General features: G+C 47.7%; 1 long non-coding RNA gene across 2 annotated transcripts; it reads right to left on the bottom strand.

Moving 5' to 3' along the window:
• Positions 1 to 1049: 1049 nt before the first annotated feature.
• On the bottom strand, positions 1050 to 2715 carry LOC306656299. Of its 2 annotated transcripts, none has more exons than XR_013762464.1 (3): positions 2516 to 2715; positions 2021 to 2100; positions 1050 to 1350 (listed from the first exon to the last, which is right to left on the bottom strand). It is a non-coding gene; the product is annotated as an uncharacterized lncRNA (long non-coding RNA). The 2 variants fall into 2 exon arrangements; XR_013762465.1 differs by having other exon boundaries at positions 1050 to 1289.
• Between the last annotated feature and the right edge of the window lie 3297 nt (positions 2716 to 6012).

Genomic DNA, 6012 nt, shown 5'->3' with positions numbered 1-6012 from the left:
TCTGTTCTTCTTTTTCTAGGGCTTTGAGATGTAATGTCAGGTCATTTAGTTGTTGACTTTTTATTTTTTTAATGTATGAGCTCAATGCAATGAACTTTCCTCTTAGTACTGCTTTCAGAGTGTCCCAGAGATTTTGATATGTTGTGTAATTGTTCTCATTTACCTCTAAGAATTTTTTTTTTATTTCTTCCCTGATGTCTTCTGTTATCATTGCATCATTCAATAGCATATTATTTAGCCTCCGGATGTATGAGTAGTTTTTGTTATTTCATCATTCACAACTTCCCCTGTTTTTTCATATTGTTTCTATATATTCCCCTCTAGCAGTGAAGATCAGAGATACTGAAGTTCCCTCCTTGCAGGCTTATTATGACCCTACAGTTTTCCACTACCTCTCCTTTGAAGGGGAGATCAATACCAGGTGCACCCAACACCGAGAAAATGCAGCCCTGACCAGATAGCCCCATAAAGACTTTAACATTATTGTAATGAACAGAATCAGTTCGATTACTATTTATAGTATTTCTAGTTGTGAACAAGAGGATGGGGAAGGGTGTAGGATGTAAGTGAGTAAATAGAGGTACCTGTCAAAGGGCCTCCAGTCTCTGGTGGGTGTCTCAGAAAGGGAGCCGCTCTTCTGATGATGATGGCCACACCCTCAGGAATAATTCACCAGCCTCCAAAGAAGTTGGGGAGCCCCAGCGAGGTTGCGCGCTGAGTCAGCACAGAGGCAGGCGCAGTGTCCCTCAGCAGTAGGGGGGCAGGCGGGCAGGCTCAGCTACAGGCTGCAGTCCTGGGTGTGGGGGTGGGCTGGGGGACTCAGCGCCAGGTCCCAGGTGGGGGCGGGCTCAGCTATAAGCAGTCTTGAATCTGCCTTCCACACATAGGTGAGAAGTTTTCTCCAGTCTGTTTGGGAGGGCAAGGCTGAAGGGCAGGATGCGGTGAGCTCTAGTTCCTGAAGTTCTGTCCATTTCTTTATGCCTACATGGTATCCCATAAAAATACCATACACTCATTTATTTCATAGTATTCCATAAAAATAATGGACACTGACTTATGTATTTGTTCCCTGCTGCACATCCTGGATTTATTTGGGGTGGGTAAAGCAATGTGAAATGTGAGCTCCCGAGTTGAGATGAGGGCGCTGGAGGGCTGGAAGGCCTCTGTGGTACTGGGACTCATTAGATCCTTTCCACGGAACTGCAGGGAAGGGATTTCAGGTCCTCAGTGGATGCTCGGCAGAGGCAGGCGAAGGGCCCAGGCCTGCAGCTCCCATGACCAGCCAGAGCCTGGGAAACAAGTCACAGCAGGAGGCCACAACAGTCAGGAGGAAACTCCCTTTGTCTGCACCTGTAAAAACCCCAGTATCAGCTCCTGGCCTGCATTGTCCTGGCAAAGGGGAAACAGATGGCAATTTCATAGGAACCTGATAGCATTGTTTGGGACTGAGCAGGGGGTGTCCTCTGGGGAACTGGAGAGAAGTTGCAGCTAAGAATCACAAGGGCTTAGGGAAGGTGCTTTCTGGGGCTACTTCCTCCCTCCCCCACCTGCCCTAGAAGCCTTGAGCTGCAGAAGATGTGCACAGGCCCCCCCACGTCAGCTTGCTGCCGTTCCTGCCCAAGCACCTTTGGGGTGTGTGTGTGTGTGTGTGTGTGTGTGTGCGTGTGTGTGCGTGTGTGTGCGCACGCTAGGGGAAGGAGGGTTGGGATGGTGGAATACACGCTAAGCAGAGGGGCCTAGGACATGGGGCATGAATGTGTCTGGGCCCTGGGAATAATCCTCCCTCCTTCGTCTTTCCTTTTTTGTGTTGTGAACCTCAAAGGATCTTGCCTCAGTAGCTACAGAGGCTGTGTCTTGCTCTCCTTAGCAGTGGTGGGGAGCATGGTCCCCAACCCAGAAAGCCCAGCCGTGCCAGCAACCAGCCACAAGGTGCTGGGAAAGTCCTGCGACCTCCCAGGGATTCTTGTCCCTTGGGAGATGCCCAGGGTCCCCCTCCATGACAGAGCCCTTCGGTGCCTACCCTGCAGTGTGGGTTACAGGCTGCTGTCAGGGACTGAAAGTTCTTTCTCAGTTCTGCCTCAGGTCCACGGAGCCAGATCCCTGCTCAGAAATGGAGAATCAGAGTTAAATTCTCTTGGGAAAAGGAAACGGAGTCGGCGTGGCTCTGAGGTCTGCTTAGTCACGGTGCCTCTTCTGAGTTTGCCTAATTGAGAAGGAGTCATAAGTCACAGGTGTTATCCTGAAAGACCAGGTGACAAGCGATGAGACTGAGACCAGCCAGAGCCATGGCCTCAAATCCTCGCGCCTCGGACACGAGCTCCCACACAGGCTTGGGACCACACTCTCGTTTCTATGTTTCTCTAGAACATCACTTCAATGTCACTTGTCCCCGGAGTCCTCCCAGCGTCCCATGCTCTTCCCTCCCCTCCTCCCCCTGTGCATTCTCCTCCCGGGGAGCCCGTCTATTCCCATGGCTGCTTCGAGGCCAGGGTTTCCCCAGCCCACCTCCTCTGACCTGCTGCTCCCCTGTAGGTCACAGGGGAAGGGGCTGCTGGATGTCTTCACTCTGGTGTCCCTGACATCCACTCACCAGGTCTACACTGCAGCCCTCACCCTCACTCCTGACTGCCCGCTGTCTCCAGCGGTCCTCACCAGACCTGCCCAGGTAACTAGCCCGCCCTTTGGCTTCCCATGTCCCTCCTGTCCATGGTTCCTCAAAGCACTGCCTTTTTTTCTAAGCCAAGTCCCCTGTGGCTCTGTTCACGTTACAATACAGCCCAGCCCTTCCTGGTGGCTTGGGAGGCCCTTCCTGACCAGGCCCACTGGCCGCCTTCCAGCCTCTGCTGCCTGCCGGCCGCCCTCCAGCCATGGTGGGTCGAGCCAGTTCCTTTCAGTGGCTCGCGGTCCTGAAGCTCCTCTTCCCACCAGCTTCCTCTCTCTTGGGTGCTGAAGCCAGAATTGGGGACAGGCAGTTATTGTAGAAATAGGGGATTGGGTCGAGGAAATGATGGCCATAAAAGCCATCTGCCTCTGGAAGTTGGAGACCACCCTGGGAGAACGGAATGTCAAGGATCTCTGGAGCCCATTGATTACTAAATTTACCTGCCTCTGTCAGGGACTGCAGGCAAGGAGCTGCTAATTGATGCCCCCTGGGCCCCTGCCTGGCTGAATCACTTTGGCCCTCCCTGTGCCCATTCGCGTCTCACTTTATGCATCTCACCTGCAAAACCAGGCCTAGTCACCTAGGTTGGAATGAGAGATAAGGGGGGAGAGAACCGGAGAACAAGAGACCTTAACCTATAAAAGATGTAGGGTGTGTTCACTTCTGGGGATTCTAGAACATCAGCTGTGGCCCCCTTCTCCCCCTCGGGAGGGAGAAGTCTGTATTATCACTACTTTTAAATGAAACCTGCTTGATCTGCTTGCCTTGGTTGCTTCTCTAGCATTCAAACTTCAACATCAGAGGGAGCAGAACTCGTCACCGGTAAACGGCGGTATCAGTGCCAACCTGAGCGCCCTACCTGTCTGCCTGATGCCATAGACTTGTCAGGACTTAAGTGATGCCTCTTTTCCTCCAGGCTGCCTGTGGCTCTCATCTAGGTGGCTCCATGGCATCCTGCAGTGCCCTGGATCGTGACACTGGTGACATTCTTTAAGGTGCTCCTCCAAAGTGCACAGTCACTATCTGCACAGTGCCCGGCCATCTTCTCAAGATGGGGGATAAGTAGACGAGTGCTGTACGTTAAAAATGAAAAGAAAGTTCCTCAGACTTTTCTTGGGGCCTGGGTTGGGACTCTCAGGGCTTTAGCATGTCCCACTGTACTTATGAGACTGGCAGAAAGGGGTGAATTCCTGTGAAGTCCATGGGTTCCAGCAAACCCTCATCGCTAGCTGATTTCTTCGACTTCCTTGGACTACCTGTCGCCAGCCACCCCACTTTGCTGTGAGACTGGATCACCTGGCTGCTGTCCAGGAACGACGCCTGACAGAAACCTGGCCATCCTTGCCAAATTTAGGGACAAGAAGGTAGAGAACCACATGTCAGCTGCCCAGATGCTGAGAACCAAAGCAGATGGCTCCCCTGAGTATTCTCGTCTGTGTCTTCCACAGAAGCTTCTGCAAAATTTAAGGTCATGGTGGAGCACAGCTGAGAATCCGGCATTTGTGATGAGCGGCGGGGGTGTCAGTGACCCGAGGGTCAGGATTTCATAGTGTTCCCGGAGAATTCACTGCCCAGGTAGCCTCCCCACTGCACGTTCTTAACCTTTTGGATGCCAAAGATTAATGAAATTTTAAAAATCCCCACCAAAACGATAACCCCAAGAGGGATAAAAATGTTTTTGAAAATGTTTCCTACGTAAGAGCTTAAACACTTGCCTGAACTACATGTTTTGTGTTAAGGGTGTAAAATTCTCCTCTAAACTTTAGAATTATTTCTATTATTTCCAGAATTTCAAAAACTGTTGTAAAAGTCATGGTTCTATCTAAAGCGATCCAGCACAGTAAGTGAAAGGACAGGAGGAGAGGAGAGGGGTTTATACCAAGGGATGAGAAAGTTATTATATTTAAATGTCAGCATGTGACATGAATTAAGAGTTAAAAAAGAAAAACTCAAGAGCTAATGTTAGGTTGTGAAAAAGGGGCAGTTATGGTTTGTCGCTAGCTCCCAGAAACGCTCCACAGATACAGGTCTCATACCAGGAACCCTTTATTTTGCACAGACGAATTCACGTCTGCACGGGGGAAAGGGGAAAAGAAGAGAAGAAGATGGCGCAGGGTTCGTCTCAGACATAGGAATTTCGCGGGCTGAGAGGAACCAATGGAGGAGAAGAATTCTTACAGACTGTCTGACGGACCAATGACATATTAGGACGTAATGCTGGAGGCAGGAAGCAAAGTAAGCCGGAAATTCCTGTAACGTGAGAGGCGGGCTAACACAGATTGACAGGTGGTGGGGGAAGCCGGGAATTCCTTACAGCTAACACCTTCAAAAAATACTCTAATGATTTTTTTGAAAATTGAAGTAAAAAGAAGTTCATTACTGAGTTGTGCATGGTAATTGAAAAGCAATTTATCTGTTATAAACTGTATACATATTTTTCCAATAAAGACGGCATGAGAGTTATGAAATTCAAATGATTAGCATTGTATATAGACTTAAAAGTAAATCTGAATAGAAATTATTCCTGTCCTTGGGTGACAATTTTTCACTTTAAAATTGGTTATTATACTACTAAAGGAATTCACATACATAAAATCAAAAAGCAAGGTATAGTTTTCATCTGAAAAGTTTCTTAATTTATAAAAAGCAAAGTCACACTGTGTTCCATTATAGTGTTGATAAATTGCTTCTTTTAAGAAGAATTACATTTAGAAAAACGTGCCTGTCCACATCTTTAAAGAAGCGCAGCTATTAGAATAGCAAATTATTTTTGAATTGCTATTTAGAACACATTAGCAGATTTTGTTTGAAGCTTGACAATATTCTTAACGAGGATCATTCAATTTAAGATTCAGCAGCTCACAGTCTCCCACAAACGTGTCAAGTAGAAATTGCTGAGACATTCTTTCCCTACCAGTAGGAATAAAATCTGGGCTGGGCCTTGTGGGCCCCAGGGGGATAGTGTAGGATGTGGACCTCTGAAGTTCCTGAGTTCAAATTCCTATGGCCACTTCTTAGTTGAGAGACTGTGGGCCAGTTACTCAACAGCTTTTCTATGACCCAATTTCTTTATCAGCAACTGGGGACTAATATTCCCTTCTTTTTAAGTTTGTAGGATGATAAAACCTGTTAATATGAAGTTTTCAAACAGTTTATGACTACTTAGTAGATCCTCAACAGATATAAGCAATTACTATTATTGATTTCTAAATCTCTTTTTCCAGAGTTTGTATGAATCAAGGGTGATTTTGTTTCTCAACAACTTTTTAGTTTCAAACTCTGCAGTGTAGCCAGTACTTACTTTTTTATTTAGGTAAAATACTTTCTCTGCATGTCCTAGCATAAAAAGT

This window comes from Sciurus vulgaris (genome assembly GCF_902686455.1).
Source record: "Sciurus vulgaris genome assembly, chromosome: 3".
In the NCBI taxonomy this organism is placed as follows: domain Eukaryota; kingdom Metazoa; phylum Chordata; class Mammalia; order Rodentia; family Sciuridae; genus Sciurus; species Sciurus vulgaris.
Note: the sequence above shows the minus strand (reverse complement) of the source record. Positions and strands in the feature narration are given on the sequence as shown.